The sequence below is a fragment of the Homarus americanus genome, unplaced genomic scaffold, assembly GCF_018991925.1.
Source record: "Homarus americanus isolate GMGI-L3 unplaced genomic scaffold, GMGI_Hamer_2.0 scaffold30535, whole genome shotgun sequence".
NCBI lineage: Eukaryota > Metazoa > Arthropoda > Malacostraca > Decapoda > Nephropidae > Homarus > Homarus americanus.
Genome location: NW_024732440.1, coordinates 525479 through 542388, shown reverse-complemented (window position 1 = coordinate 542388; position 16910 = coordinate 525479). Strand labels below are relative to the sequence as shown.

The 16910-nt window shown below is 51.1% G+C and overlaps 1 protein-coding gene across 7 annotated transcripts in view; it reads left to right on the top strand.

Moving 5' to 3' along the window:
• Positions 1-16910, top strand: part of LOC121868728 (recombining binding protein suppressor of hairless-like) — a 174896-nt gene that overhangs the window by 106837 nt on the left and 51149 nt on the right. Inside the window, exon 1 of one of the 7 annotated variants that reach the window (XM_042369597.1) lies at positions 10318-10536. The exons of the other annotated variants lie outside the window; for them this stretch is intronic. The gene's annotated coding sequence lies outside the window, so the exon portion shown is untranslated. Of the gene's footprint in view, positions 1-10317; positions 10537-16910 lie in introns of those variants that run through there. 7 annotated transcript variants of the gene reach the window in all.

Sequence of the window (16910 nt, the reverse complement as noted above, 5' to 3'; positions counted from 1 at the left end):
GATAGTGTGTGTGTGTGTGTGTGTGTGTGTGTGTGTGTGTGTGTGTGTGTGTGTGTGTGTGTGTGTGTGTGAAGAGATAAACACTGTAGTAGGACCTCCACCAAAGACCCTGCTGCCAGGTGAGGCCTCCACCACCTCCCTGGCCTGCTACAGGAGGAGGCACAAGCCGCTGGATAGATACCGAAGGTGGTGGGCCAGTTCACCGCAAGGCCCAGGGAGGGGGGGGGGAGATATATGGGCCGGAGTGTGGTAAATTGTGGAGCTATAAAATGGAGTTAATTATGTAGGACGGTCATGAACTTGTGAGGAGGAAGAGGAGGAGGAGAAGAAGAAGGGGAGGAGGAGAAGAAGAAGAAGGGGCAGGAGGAGAAGAAGGGGAGGAGGAGGAGGAATGATGGTGATGTCACGGGGCCAGAAAGATGTGGTTTATGTGGCTGGATAGTTATTGGGGAGGCGTGGAGGGAGGGGAGGGGGAGGGGTTGTGGCTACTGTGGAGGTTGCCTCAGGGTCGCCGGGGGTGGTGGCCTTACAGGGACACTCACTCCAGTCACCTCACAAAGGATCGTTGGGCAGAGTGTCTACTGGCTCCTTCCTGGCCACCTGTGTTGTGTCCCTGACGAAGGACAACTTTTCAGGGTGGTGAGGGGCGTGTGGACACAGTGAGTGTTAATTAGGTAGTTGGTGTCATACTAAGGAGGCTCCTGCCACCATCAGCCATTATAATTCAGAACTTATAAATTATGTAAACTTCCCCATAATATATTCAGGTCTTTATGATATGCGGTATTGCAAAGATTGGTGGTTTGACTGTAGTCTGCCTGTATGTGTATGTAATAGTTGTTAACGTTTCGCTACATTACTGTTCTCGTGTGGTAGGAGGAGCCTGGCGGTGGGTAGATGACGGTGTTGTGATAGCTACACTTTATTGTGGCCAACACCATCACAAGAAGCGTGGGCGTCGCAGAAACGTACACAGCGCCGCCGTTCTTGAAGGTCACATTAATGTGTTGGAAGACAGTCAGGGCCCCTTGTCGCCTGTCGCCGCACCTGTGAGCCACGAGACTTGATCAGTTGTCCGCTTTCTTCTTCCCTCCATTACTCTTGTATTATCGTTACCACAAATCACAGTCTGGTGATGACAACATTTCTTAAGAGTTTGTTCCCAGAGTATAAGCAGGGCACACAGGTACATGACCCAGGCAATAAAAGATCTTAATAGTGACGAGCGTGTCCATCAAGAGGGCGGGGGGAGGGAGTCATCATATTCCTCCCAGGACTCGGGTCGTGGGGGGCTGGGAACACTTGGGAGCCAGACGACGTGCAGTTCCCACTTTGCGAACGTCCTTGCTGGTGGCTCCCACACTCGGCCACCATTCATGCCCTCCCCAGCCCGGAACATAAACACGGTGTGGACCGCCCCGCCTCTTCCCTGGGAGGACGCCTCTCTCTCTCTCACACCTTGTTGCTCCTCACAGCCAGTAATAACTTCACCTTTACCACAACAATTCTAAGTTTGTCAGGAATATCCGGAGCCAAGGTCCAGTGTTTCCCAGGCTGTGTACTCTACATCACACTGACAACAGGACCGAGTGTCAGTGTGGTGATGAATGAAGACGTAGACGGGGGGGGGGTATGCAGCAGAGTAACATATAACCCCCCCATAATACCACGTAGCCCCCAATACCACGTAGCCCCCGTAATAGCCCCCGTAATACCACGTAGCCCCCTGCAATACCACGTAGCCCCCCGTACCACGTAGCCCCCCCCCCCCATCAGCCTCAGTAGGTGGTGTACACTAGACCACTCCCCCTTACTTACGTTATTGTGATGGCCTGGTAGGTGATGTCATGTATTAATAATCACTAGATGGCGGGGTGGAGGATTACCATAAACAACTGTAGTAGTGTCAGGAAATGACTCGACTCGCTACTGTAAACATAGGAAGCCGCTCCGTCACACAGCTGGTTTGGTTTTACTTGTTGCCACCGCCATAACCTAACCTAGAAAGACAAACTATATTAATTCTCAGTAAGTTAATACCAGTGGTTATTACATTACACTGTATTAATAACGCTCGCCTCGTATGTATCAACAAGACACCTGGGAGACACTCGTTCGGGAATAACAGCTTCCAAAGTCATCAAGGGCGTGACAAGAATACCTCCCCAGACACCCAAGATGGTCTTTAACTGCTCCGTTCCCACCATCACCTCTCCCCTCTCATCCTCCTCCCCTCCCCCCCCTCCCTCCCCTCACCTCGTTCTTTAGGGATTTAAGTTCTTGAGTCCTGGGTTAAGTGAAGATCATTATCCTTCCTCATTTTCTTACCCTCCCTCCCTCTCCCCCCCCCCCCCCCATCCCCCCTCCCCTCTCCTACATGTGCCACACTTTCCCATGACTCAGCAACACCTGGCACTTTTCCCCTCGTGTGAAGGTTTAAGGGTCAGGTCACGCTCCCCTCCACACCTGCTGCACACCTGAACCACACCTTGTATAGGATGGAAATTCCCCTTCACCCCTCTCTTCCTTCCCTCAGTTTCCCCTTTCTACTTCCTTACGACCTCAGGACCTCCCTCACTCTTGTCTTACCCTCCTTCCTTCCTTCCCTCCTTCCTATTTTTCTCTCTCTCTCTGCTCATCATGTAGAAGCGTTATGAGCAGGGCAAAAGAGGTGGGTTAGGTTAGGTTACCTGGTGGTGATGCAGTCCCCAGCAGGAGTGTGATAGTGGGGTGAAGATAGAGTTATGGAGAGGTGTGTGTGTGTGCTGCCACCTTCTTCCCACGGGTACCGTACACGTGGCACTCCTCACACACACACACACACACACACACACACACACACACACACACACTTCTCCTAATACTGGAATTTTTGGTCTTAACAAATTCATAATATTAACAATATTTACATATAATTGGGGTATATTTATAGACTTCGGTGTGTGTGTGTGTGTGTGTGTGTGTGTGTGACGTAAGTGTTGGTTGAGCGTGGGAGCCGAGGGGGTCCACACCATCTGGCACTAGTGCCTCGTGGCCCTCACCCTGCCTCCTCCTCCTCTTCACCCCTTTCCCCCTCCACCTCCGATGCTACACCCTTACTACACACCCTTACTACACCCTCCTCTCACTCTCAGGCCTATATCTCCCTCTCCCACACCCCCTCCACTCCCATCACAACCACTACTACCACTACCACAACCACCACTACTACCACCATCACTGCTACAACCATCTTCTTGACACATGCATGGTAAGGACAGTGTGTGTGTGCGTCACAATCCACTGCGCCGCCACAAACAAACAAACAACTGCACCGCCACCAACAAACCTCTGCGCCGCCACAAACACCAGTAGAAGGTATAAGGGCCACAGTCACTTAAACTAATATCACCACATTAAATACTTGTGTACAAACCTTTAGGACTGATGAGAGTACGTGGTATACTGTGGGTGTAGTGGGTGTGGGGTGTAGTGTGTCGTGTGTGTGTGTGTGTGTGTGTGTGTGTGTGTGTGTAACTTAGAGGTGATATTCGAGGTATTGTGAGGAACTTGTCCAGCGTGTTGCCTCCCTGTTGTGAATGAAAGTCCCTTGGCACCTCCCTCCCTCCCTCACCACCACTAGTACCTCACCCACCCTCCCTCACCAGCACCACCCTCCACCACTAACACCTCCACCATCCTCTGTCTGTGTGTGTGTGTGTGGTGTACCAAGTTAAAGGTTTGTGCTACACGGGGCTGGCAGTACCTGTCGTCTAAGAGGTCTGGTCGCCCACACTGACTTCATTGATAAAAGGTTCATTAGGATGTTGGTGTGGGGTTCCTGCTTGTAGTTCCCACGGGCGTGATCTGGTCAACACATGATAGGGAGTCAACCTGGTCACTCTGGATACTCCTGTTGGACCTGACTTGTCTGTATCACCTACCCACCCACCCACCCACCCACGTTCCACCCATTCACCCACCCACCCACGTTCCACCCATTCACCCGCCCACCTAAGTTCTGATGCCCCCCCCTTAGCCCCCAAGGAAACGTGAGCCTCACCCTCTTCCACCACCCACATCTCTCTCTCTCTCTCTCTCTCTCTCTCTCTCTCTCAAGTGTAGCCCATCACAGGTAGACAGACAGGTGTAGCCCATCACAGGTAGACAGACAGGTGTAGCCCATCACAGGTAAACAGACAGGTGTAGCCCATCACAGGTAGACAGACAGGTGTAGCCCATCACAGGTAGACAGACAGGTGTAGCCCATCACAGGTAGACAGACAGGTGTAGCCCATCACAGGTAGACAGACAGGTGTAGCCCATCACAGGTAGACAGGGCCCACAGGGAGAGGTGCTGACCAGGTGCCTTGTGAGGAAGAGCGAGTTTGACGGCGTGACGGGTGGGTTGAGTAAGTGTGTGGGAGGGGGAGGGGAAGTGAGGGAAGATGGGGTAAAAGAAGTGGGTGCTGTGGCAGACGGAGGGGAGGAGGAGGGAACAGGTGTAGATACGTTGTGGGTGGTGGTGGGGAGGGTGGGGGAGTGGGTGGGGGGGGGGTAAGGATGAGCTTGAGTGAGCGGGGAAGCGGACGTGGGACCCAAGGAACACAACTTTCCCAGGACAGGTGGAGAACACTCATTCACAGGCGACATGTAGGCCAGCAGGGAGGGAGAGAGAGAGAGAGAGAGAGAGAGATCATGCAACAGAGGAATGAAGTGTGTGTGTGTGTGTGGTGGTGTGGGTGGTAGAGGTAGATCCATGCCACTTGGCTAGACGGACCCATGCCTCCTGCCACGGACCCATGTCTACTGCCACGGACCCACGCCTCCTGCCACGGACCCACGCCAAGGTGTTTCACTCAGTCCAGTGTAGAGCTCACCCCTCCCTCCTGGACCCTCGCCGCTCATAAGACCTGTGAGCACCCCTGAGTACCTGTGAACACCCCTGAGTACCTGTGAGCACCCCTGGATACCTGTACACCTCTGTAGTACTTTACACATGGACGTGTCACTTGTCCATGGCATCTGTGTACACATGAAGGAGCGGTAGGTTAGAGAGACCACGGAGGTGTAGGTATAAGAGAATTAAAGAGCTACATGGGTTGTGTTTTATGCTTAGTTGATTGTCTTTTGTGTGTGTGTGTGTGTGTGTGTGTGTGTGTGACCAGTCGTGGGTAATGGTCCGTAAAGTGTTGTTGTTATTGTTAGTGGTTGTAGTAGTATTTATTAGTTGTTATTGGAATTACTCGTGGAAGACTGTGGAATACTTGTGGTTGTTAACACTAGGAGGACAGGGGGGGTGGAACACAGGTGAGTGGTGGTGTTGAAGGGCGCCCTCTCCTGTGGCAGGTTTGAAGGCCACGTCTCTACGTTCTTGGCATCTACCATGACCTATTGTGTGTGTGTAGTGGGGTGACATGTAGTGCACCACAGTTATGCTAAGGAGAACATTCCTGCATAGTAAAGCGAGGGTGGCCGTCATACACGGTGGTCGCTCCCACAACACTCACCCTCGCCTACATAAACATCTTGATACAACGGCTGATTATATGTTTACATAGCACCACCGTCGTCAGGTTACCTGCCTGAGGAAGAGGCGGAGGAGGGGTGCATCAAGGGGTGGTGGAGGTGCCGTAGGTGGGTGGAGGTGTGCAACTGTTGTGGGGGGGGGGGCAGGAGGGTAGTGGGGGGGTGGACGGGTAGCGGCGGCCGTGGGAAAATCTGGCCCAGGACATACCCACACGGAGGGCGCCGCGCAGGTCGCCACCAGTAGTGACAACTCCTCTGCCTCCAGGACCTACTACAGGTGTGTTGGGTGGTGGTGGGTGGTGAGGAAGGCCTGAACAAGAAAGATGGTTGTGTTGTAAGGTTAGGGAGGAGTGTGGAATGGTTGACGGTAGAGTCCAGAGAGACGTGAGTTACCCACCGGATGTGGTAAATTATCACCAGGATTTACGTGACGTAAGTGTCTTATCCCCTGGTGTCAAGAAGCTAATTACGGCCTTATAACCGGGTAGCGGAGGGCCGGATGTGGCGCACCGCCCCCAGGCACAAATCTGAGACAGCGGGTACCCTCAGGGGATGCGCACCAAGGTCGCATCCGCTGTTCCCTCAGCAAGGAGAACTAGACAATATTTACCCTGGCCAGAGGGGCGAGAGTGTGGCGGAGGGAGGGAAGTGCCCGAGGCTGGTGACTTACCGGGTCAGGCAAGGTCACAGGTGAGGCGGTAATCGTACTGTAATCATCATAGACACTGACGCACTCACCAGGTTCACACGCTCCTGCAGCCAAACTTTTGTCCAACTTGTTGCTCTGCCCCGGGTGTGTCACCCTCTGACGGGAGTCGAACCCAGATCGTCGGTATCCTGGCCGCCTCCGTCAACAAGTTCCTCATAACCGCGAACCAATAGACACAGTTTAAGTATTAAAGTGAACTGCAAGTGCGCCGCCGCTGTGTGGGTTAGGCGGCCCGGCAGACGCAACACACGCCCCCGCCAGGAAGAGAAATGCACCTTTATGGTACAGGAACAGAGAGCCGTAAATATTGTGGCACCGACGCTGTTTTTGTGGATGTGGGGCCTTGAAGGAAGTTGTGGAGCGGGAGGAAGTGTGGCCAGCTGGTGTGTGGTGAGGAGAGGGAGGAGGACTCCTTCAGGCCACACTTATGACTGGTATACTGCCAGGCGCCACGCTTCTCCCTCTACCGTCCTGTGTGTGTCCATCATCACGTTCAGCCCACAGGTCCTAGTGAGGTAGTCAGGCAACTCTTCCCACTCTCAGTATTGTCACCAACCACCATCACAGCCACCACAACCACCACCACCACAGCCACCACAACCACCATCACAGCCACCACAACCACCACCACCACAACCACCACAGCCACCATCACAGCCACCACAACCACCACCACCACAACCACCACAGCCACCATCACAGCCACCACAACCACCATAACTACCACCACTACCACCATCACAGCCACCACAACCACCATCACAGCCACCACAACCACTATCACCAACCACCATCACAGCCACCACAACCACCACCACTACCACCATCACAGCCACTATCACCACCACTTACCCAAATAAAAGCAGGTGTCAGTAGGTAGGGTAGGTGTAGGAGTAAACAAAAATATAAATTACAGGTGTAGGTACCGAGTGTTGGGCAGGTGAGAAGCTTGTGTGTAGGTACCGAGTGTTGGGCAGGTGAGAAGCTTGTGTGTAGGTACCGAGTGTTGGGCAGGTGAGAAGCTTGTTTCCTCATAGCAATACTCTCTTACCTGTGTCAATTATCTACAGAATTGCGAGAGCGTAACGAGTTAATGGCATCTTTACTCCTCTATCAAAGGCCATAACACTGCTTTAACTGAGAACAATTTCACCTGTGTTAAGAGTGTGGTAGCGGGGTGGGGTGGGTGGGTGGGTGGGGTGGGTGGGTGGGTGGGTGGGTGATACCTTTCCTCCCATACACTACGATGGTGATGTTAGTCATGGGAGGTTTCATGGGAGTTAAAGCCACGTTAGATGGTCATACAAAGTGAAACATTATTTTATTAGAGCCATTACAACACCTTAACGCCAGCTAGCTTGACACCTCAGCTGATGACGTCTTGATGGGGGGAAGAGTTCGTTAGTGTTAAAGAGAGTGTAAGTGAGGTGCTGCTACACCCGAGTTCCTCTAGTTCTTAATGATGGTCCCGGGGAAGTTGAGCCGTGTTAAAGAGTCAACAGTACAGTACTAAGTGTAGCAGTGTACAGTACTAAAGCGAGGCGCTGAGTCCTACCACCGTAAACAAGGTGATAAGATCCAGTAATGGCGGTACATTCCTGGCAAAGTTGAAGTAAATTAGTTGTCCATTTAACAAAGTATAATAATGTTGATGTGTGTGTGTGTGCGCGCTCTCCTGCACCTGTCACACCTTGTTACCTGGTAATTATCTGCACCATCATCATTGACATCACCGTCATCATCATCATTATTGAACAGCGGCATTTTGACCCTCACCATTAACTTAAGTCATCATCGACTGTCACACCATAACTCATAACCACCATCATGGCTCATCTGACCTCACCATCATTACTGAGCAGCCGCCCGGTAGACAAAACGCTGGGGTGAAGATAGCGTGTGTGTGTGTGTGTGTGTGTGTAATGATAGCAACAGGTGGTAGTGGTCAGTGTGTGGCGCCGATCACCTCTCCACCAGACAGCACCCGCCTCCCCCAGCCCTTCTACAGATCAGAAACACATGCTTGTATCCTGACTCAATCTTTAGCCTTGATCAGTCACATCTGCGGCCCACCAGTCCTGTGTTTTCTTCCGTGTACAACAACAACACCACCACCTTCTTCTTCTTGCTCTTGTTCTTCTTCTTGTTCTTCTTCTTCTTCTTCTTCCCTTAAACTCATTATCCTTCCTCTCTGGTTCCTCCTCACCACCACCACTCCTTTCCTTTCTATTCCTCTCCCTTCCCTATACTTTTTTTTTACATCTTTCCCACATCTATTCCCTCCCTTCCCTCCCCTAACCCCCCACCATCACCACTGTGTATCCTGCCTCAACTCCCCTGAGAGAGAGAGAGAGAGAGAGAGAGAGAGAGAGAGAGAGAGAGATATTGACGCGCCATATTTCACTCAACAAACGTTAAATACACAACTCGAATACATAAACAGACAACAATGTATACATGTATTAAAACAAAAATGTCCAGTATATGTATGATCCTCCATTCTTATATTATAAAGTTTGTAACACCAATACTCAGGGGGAACTTAACTGTCTGTGTGATATTTAACGATAACTAAAACATCCTGCTCTTGGGTCTGTATAGATGAGGACAAACGACTCCTTACTAAATACATGTGATAGAAACATTAATGACTCATACAGGTTAATTAAACGCCCTACAGGTAGATAGTGATTGTAGTTTCATTTTTTAAAGTCCTCTTAGCCACTTGTGTTTGATAAGGACTCGGGTGACTATCAGCATTGAGTCACTGGTTATAGTCACCTGAGCCAGATCGTCACTATAGTTGGGTTAACCTGATGTTAATTACCTGTGGGGGCGGGGGGATATTACCTGGGTACAAGGGGGGTGGGGGGTTCGTGAGAGAGGAGCATCCCGCCCCTCCCCATACACCTGGGGTCAGTGAGCCACTTATTACAGGTAATTCAGGTGATCTTCTTCCGCCGCCACCTCGACCTGACCCCATGCCACCTCTTCCCTCCTCCTCCCACTCCAAACTCTTCCCCTGCCTCCCCCACATCCTCCTCCTCCTCCTCCTCCTCCTCCTCCCCGCCAACACACCTTACGCAGGATGTAAAAGGTGCCCAATAAACTAGCCCACACGCCCACTAACAGAACTATTCACCCGTCCACACATCCATCCACCAGTACGCCCACACTCCCTCCAACATCCATCCACCAGTACGCCCACACTCCCTCCAACATCCACCAGTACGCCCACACTCCCTCCAACATCCATCCACCAGTACGCCCACACTCCCTCCAACATCCACCAGTACGCCCACACGCCCTCCAACATCCACCAGTACGCCCACACTCCCTCCAACATCCACCAGTACCTCACACGCCTCCAACATCCACCAGTACGCCCACACTCCCTCTCCAACATCCACCAGTACGCCCACACGCCTCCAACATCCACCAGTACGCCCACACCCTCCAACATCCACCAGTACGCCCACACTCCTCCAACATCCACCAGTACGCCCACACTCCCTCCAACATCCACCAGTACGCCCACACGCCCTCCAACATCCACTCAGCAATTTCACACTCTCCAACATCCACCAGTACGCCCACACGCCCTCCAACATCCACCAGTACGCCCACACGCTCCTCCAACTTATGTTTGGTCCACTGTGGCGCCGCAGATGTACAATGGCCGGGGCAGGTATGGGGGTGTGTCGTCGGGAGCCTCTGCCAGCGCGGGTGTTGCCCCTGCAGGCAGGCTCTCAGGGCCCCACGGTAAGTCGTGCCGGAAGCAGCATTTAGGCGGTTTAAAGGTGCTCCGTGACGCCCTCGGCATCACAAATCTTGTCTCTGCCTGGGAGAGTCAGAGTAAGGCGGAAGTTGAGAGATGTGAGGGCGATAGTGACTGTGGTGCCCCGCCTGGGAACCCGCCCGCCCCGCCGGTCCCGCACACCCCGGGTCACCTGGGTCACCCCGCTACACAACCAACATCTTACCATTACTCCTTCACAAAAAGAAGAATACTTTAACTATTGTGAAAATATTATAGTGAGATGTGCTACGTATTGTTAATGAGGGGTGTAAGTGATAGGTGAGGCGGGGTGTTGCAGGTCCCTGGCGTGTGGGGTGAAGAGGTTGTGACCCGGCCCCAGGCAGGTGACCCTTGGCAGGAGCGGGGCTCGGGGGCTTTGTCTCATGCCCCCCAGCATCACCTACCCAGCCACAGTCGCCACCTCTCACACCTGACGACGGCACCTGCTGCTCCCGCCTCCCTCCCTCCTGACGACGATCATCAGTCCTCCTGGCCTCACACTCTCATCCTCAGGACAAAAGTAAGTTGTGACGTTATTTATGTGGCCACCCGAGTGTTGTAAGACGCGCCTCACCTCCCCTCACTCCGCCATTTTGTTTATCTCCGGACAGGTATGGAGTGAAGTCAAGTGAAACGAAACTCAGACAACGTTGTAGCCGCTCGCTCGCTCGGTACCATCACCTCTTAACGTGGAAGACCAACTCGTCTGGTGGTACGTGGTGGTGGTACGTGGTGGTGGTGGTGGTACAGACTTGTGTTAGTAAAAGGTTTCATCACTGGTGTTCGTGTGTGGTGCAAGTTTATGACGAGGACTACGATTATTATGAGTCTTTGTGAGAGAATGAAGATGTCGATGCGTGAGGAAAGTGTCGGGGAGTGATGACTGGGTGGCCGGGTGGGAGGGTGAGTGGCCATTGTGCCGTCAGTGTCTTGCGTCAAACTCTTGGCCAAGTGACACATACACATCTCCCTCCCCAGAAGCATCCTTAATTGCCAAAAGGTACTCAATCGTACTCACGGGGTTAGGTTACGTAATTAGGTTCAGATATATTATGGTGAGGTCGCTATTGTATCCAAGAGACTATGTACTCAAAATCGAGTGGTAGGTGATAGTACTCAAAAAAGAATTGTAATACTTAACAGGTAAATTTTTAATACTCAAGGGGTTAAGCCGTATTCAGAGGTTCAAGTCGCTGTACTCACGAGGTTGTGTCACTACTCAGAGGACTAAACCGTACTCAAAGGTTCAAGCCATTGTACTCTCTAGGGCTATCTCACTGTACTCAATAGGTTGTGTCACTACTCAGAGGACTAAACCGTACTCAAAGGTTCAAGCCTCAGGAAGATCGTATCTTAGTACTCAAAAACTAAATCATACTCGAAGGTTCAAGTCATTATATTTATCGAGTTAATATGTCGTACTCAAGGGATTAAAATAATGTGTCGTACTCAAGGGATTAAAATAATGTGTCGTACTCAAGGGATTAAAATAATGTGTCGTACTCAAGGGATTAAAATAATGTGTCGTACTCAAGGGGTTAAAATAATGTGTCGTACTCAAGGGGTTAAAATCATTTAAGTCAGCCCTTTTGTAGAGGTCGTTCTCAGGGAGGTCAAGTTGTCGTTTGCAAGTAGTTAACCTCCTGGGAACGACTCTTGGGACGACAACGACTTATTTCTTTATTACCTAAGGTTAAGGGGGCCCTCGTTCTAACCTAACTACCTCCACTAAGGGGTTAAATAATCGGTCTCAAAGGGTTAAAGATTCTTATTAAAAGCTTGAAAATGTGTGTGTGTGTGTGTGTGTGTGTGTGTGTGTGTGTGTTTGTGACCTGCCATGACCCCGCACCGAGATAATGTTTTGACCCCGGGAGTTGCAGAGGTCATGGCAACACCGATGACCTCGTGACCTTCCGCTCCCATGATGCAATACTGGCCACGCCCACCTCCTCCATGCCCCTCCCCCTCCACCTCCCTCACGTTCCTGCCGCATCCTGTACCACGCCCACATACGCCCACACGCCACTTTCGTAACTTACCGTCATCTATACTCGCCTCTTTATTTTATGTCTACCTTAGAGAGATTGTTTGGATGGCCACACCTTAGTGACATACCTCCAAATGGCCACACCTCCAAATGGCCACACCTTTCCTATTTCTCCATTTTTTCATTTTATTTCCCTACCACACCTCAAGTCTTTATACCTCCAGCAGCTAGCTAGTTACCAACCTCCTCCTCCGGCTTTCTCCCACTCACCAGTTTAGTGTTCCCGGCTTCCTGCTAGTAGCCACATAAAGCCACATCACATAGTTCTTTTCTGACATTATTATACTGGTAGTGAGCGCTGTTTCCCATATTATACCCTCTCTCTCTCTCTCTGAGCTTCTTAAGCCTGCCTCAAGTGAAGGTCTCAGCTCATCACAACACACACGTCTTATGACCTGACCTGTACAGTACGTGTTTTAATCCTCACGATGTCGTGTTGTGGACTAATGAGTAAGGGGGTGATGACTCCCGGGATAGTGAATTGGCTTCAGATTAAACCCAGATTTGAACCCATTTCTAGTTGGACCTCTACTCGAAGAACCCGATACTAAGAGGACTCGAGTCTCAAGACTGTGTTTCCTGCTCCTCAGCGCTCTCACGTTAGTCTAGGCTATGTTACCTGTACACAAATAGAGTAATTAACATGGTGGAGGTAGTTAGTGGTAGTTAAGGCAGGGTGGGGGGGGGATGTGGTAATGAGGGCGGGAGACTCAGTAATGCCCATCTGTGCATGCCCCCCTTACTCACCCCTCTCTCTCCACCTCCTCTCCCCTTCCTCTCCCCTCCTACCTCTGCCACTACCCCCACCTTCTATACCATCACTACTACCAAGAACCTCTAACCACTATCACCATCGTCACCACCCTTACTATCACTACTGCCATCACCACCACCACTACTACTACCACTACTACTACCACCACCACTACTACTACCACCACCACCACCACCATCCTCTACCACTACCAACCTCTAACGAGAACCATCACCAAAACCTCTACTACTTCTACTACCACCAACCAAACCTAACCACCACTACTACTACCACCACTACTACTACCACCACTACAACTACAGGCTAACAAGAGAGTGGGTGACCTGATGAGAATATTATAAGGCATTTGAATCTCCCACAATGTACACAAATTCTCCCACTCCCCACATAACGTCACTGGAGGGGGGAGGGGGGGGGAGGGTTGGTCAAGGTGGTGCAGGATATCTTTTATATAAACAACGGATGCGATTCTCTGGAGACGTTTCCTCTTAAAATAAACTGACGTAGTGGATTTCCCTCCTACAGTAGACCTCATCATCGTTATTATTGTCATCCTTCCATTCCTTCTACGTGTGTGTAGGGGGGTGGGGGTTTCCTCCGTCAGTAGAAGTCATCGTCGTCACCGCCTCCTCTGTGTTTCTCCGTCAGTAACGGTATATACTATACAGCTGGCCGCCTCTGAGATGAATGCCTCTCGTCTGTTACTCGCCAAGTATTACCTCAACAGTCAACGGAGACACACAGACAGACAGACAGACATAAAGATAGACAGACAGACAGAGAAAGACAGATAAACAGACAGACATCAGATTAAAATGTTTTCCGTCGTACAACTTTCTGTCATTTAACAACTTGTGGACTTGGTAAAAAAAAAAGATTATTTATAATGATTTTCTTTATAAATCTGTGTGTGTATGATGACATTGTGTGTGTGTGTGTTAAGTAAGGTTCAAACTCTGGTCTAGTGAAGATGGAGGAGGGAGGGGGGTGGGGTGGTAGGAAGACGCAGAAGGAGGCAGCACCACCACCAGCAGTAGTAGCAGCAGAAGTAATGGAGGGACGGTGACATCTCATCGGGTGCAATTTTTGCCTCGGCTGGAGCGAGTCGGTGCTGGGGTCAAGAAGGTCCTGGGAACTTCTTTACCGCCCGCCCGCTACCGCCGCCGCCTCCACTACGCCCCTCCTGCCAATACCATCGCTTAGAATTGCTGGAATCATCATTTCACGACCTGTGTAGTCACTATACACACACACACACACACACACACACACGTACGCACACACACCACGCACGCACACACACACACACACACACACACAGAGGAGAAGGAGTTATTAAAGTCGTATCCAACGTCATGTGTTAAATCTGAGTGGTAGTTATCGTGAGCCCTGGGCGAGTTGATAGTGGTGGTTGTGGTGGTGGTAGTGAAGGTGATGGTGGTAGTGAAGGTGATGGTGGTAGTGAAGAGGAAGTGGTAGTGGTGGAAGTGGTAATAGTGGTTGTTGAGTCTTATAAGAGTAGTTAGGGCTAATTAGGGCTAAGGCTGGTGAAGATAATTGGCCCCTCTCTAACGATCATTGTGGTTGAGGCGTGTAATGTGTCTTTCCTTGCCAGCCAGTGACCCCCTCCCTCTCCCACCCCCATTTCCTCCGTTCCCTCCGTTCTTCCTTCCTTCTCCCTCTCTGTTCTCCACACACTCCCTCCTTCCTTCCTCACTATGTTACACACCTTTCTTTACCTCACACACTCTCCTCATCCCTCCCCTCCCCCACTCCTCCCTCTGCCTCCTCCCTCCTCCCCTCCCTCCCTCCCCACCCCTCCCACCCCACCTCCCTCTGGCACGTTAGTTGGTTTCCTAGCAGGACTTGTACCAAGCCTGTCATCTGCCCAGGTACCAAGTGTGTGTGTGTGTGTGTGTGTGTGTGTGTGTAAATATCAAATGATCTAAATTATTAAGTTATTTTGTGTCCACTTCTACTAAATCACACACACACACACACACACTACCACACACACACACACACACACACACACAGTCATCATGTGTTGAGTGGCCGTCGGAGTGGTGTTTGAGTACATAGAGCTGCCTGTGGGTGTATGGTAGCTCCCTCTCCCCCCTCTTCCTCTTCTCTCCTCTCTCACCTCTACCTCTCTCCTATCTGCCTCCTCCCCCCAGGTTCTCACGGAAAAACAACTGGTCTTTCATATAAATGGTTCATGAATGCTAAGAAAGGTTATGTAAATTAACTCAACAAGTAATCAATTTGGGAGTATTGGACGTATTGGGAGACCCGAAGGAGGAGTGAGGGAAGGAGGGAAGGAGGGAGGGAGGGAAGGAAGAAGAGTGAGGGAGAGAAGGAGGTGTGAGGGAGGGAGGCAGGCAGGCAGGAAGAGGAATGAGGGAAGAAGGGAGGGAGGGAGAGGGAGAGAAGGAAGGAGGGAGAGGGGTGAGGGAGTGAAGGAAGGAGGGAGAGGGGTGAGGGAGGGAGGGAGGGTGAAGATATGTGTTTGACTGGCATTAATAATTGTGTTTGGAGGTGATGGCAGAGTGAGTGGTAGCAGGTGGAGGGGGCGGTGGGGGGGCCACAGCTGGTGTTTTGACGGTGTGTGCCCCCCCTCCTCCCTACCCCCTCCCATGATTCTCTCCTGCCCGATACCTACCCCCTTCCCCTACCCCGATACTACCCTCTGTCCGGAGTCTAGGCTGACGTAAGTAGCCTTCAAGAGTCTACAGATAGTGTGTGTGTGTGTGTGTGTGTTGGTCTTATACTGCCTTGGACAACTCTATCATCACTATCTCCAACACCACCACCAACACCATCTCCAATACCACCACCAACACCATCTCCAACACCATCTCCAACACCATCTCCAACACTATCTCAGCATCACCACTGACACCATCTCAACACCATCTCAACACCATCTCAGCACTATCACAGCACCAGCACCATCTCCAACACCATCTCCAACACCATCTCCAGCACCAACACCATCTCCAACACCATCTCAACATCACCACCAACACCATCTCCAACATATCTCAACACCATCTCTCCAACACCATCTCCAACACCATCTCCAGCACCAACACCATCTCCAACACCATCTCCAACACCGCCGAGTTACAATAATGTATGAATAATGCAGCAACGTCCAGCAGCTGGTGACCATGTGTGTTTGTCACGATGACCAGGGCTCCACCTCCTCCTTCCTTCCTTCCTCCCTCCTCCCTCCACCTCCTTCCTTCCTTCCCTCCCTCCCTCCCTCCTTCCTTCCTTCCTTCCTTTGCCCTTCCTCCCTCCCTCCCCTCCTTCTTCCTTCCTTCCTTCCTTCCTTCTCCCTTCCCTCCGTCCCCTCCTTCCTTCCTTCCTTCCTTCCTTCCTTCCTTCCTTCCTTCCTCCGTCCCTCCTTCCTTCCTTCCTTCCTTCGCACCCTTCCTTCCTTCCTTCCTTCCCTTCCCTCCCCTCCTTCCTTCCTTCCTTCCTTCCTTCCTTCTCCACCTTCTTCTTCCCTTTTTTTTTAACTATTTATCACTGTGTTAGTCACCTAAGTGCACTCCTCATTTCCTGACCTGACTGATGGATGCTCTTCATGTGAGGGGGGGCCCCTAGTTATTACCCCGTCAATGTCCTTCACATCGAGAGAGGAGAAGGAGGGAGGCTATAGGAATCGGTACCGTCTGTCTGTCTGTCTGTCTGTCTGTCGATTATAATCTTATACTTGATCCATTACTACACTTACCCTGAGGAGGCGGGGGACAGGGGAGGAGGAAGGAAAGAAGTGAAAAAAAGTTCATCATAGTCCCAAAAGAAAACCAAAATCTTGTACCTTTTTCGCTAATTTCTGTGATGTTATGTGGTGAAGAACGTGATTTTTGTTTTTGTTCTTCGTTCATGTTATATGTTCAGCTGTCACACGAGCAGACAGGGACTTGGCGTGTGGTTATGGCAGGATCCACAGAGAACTATTTTGTGGCTGTGGAGTCGTGTTCTGTGTGGGAATATTATCTCTCTGGGTCGTGTTCTGTAAAGAGGGTCGTCGTGTTCTGTAAGGGGGGGTCGTGTTTTG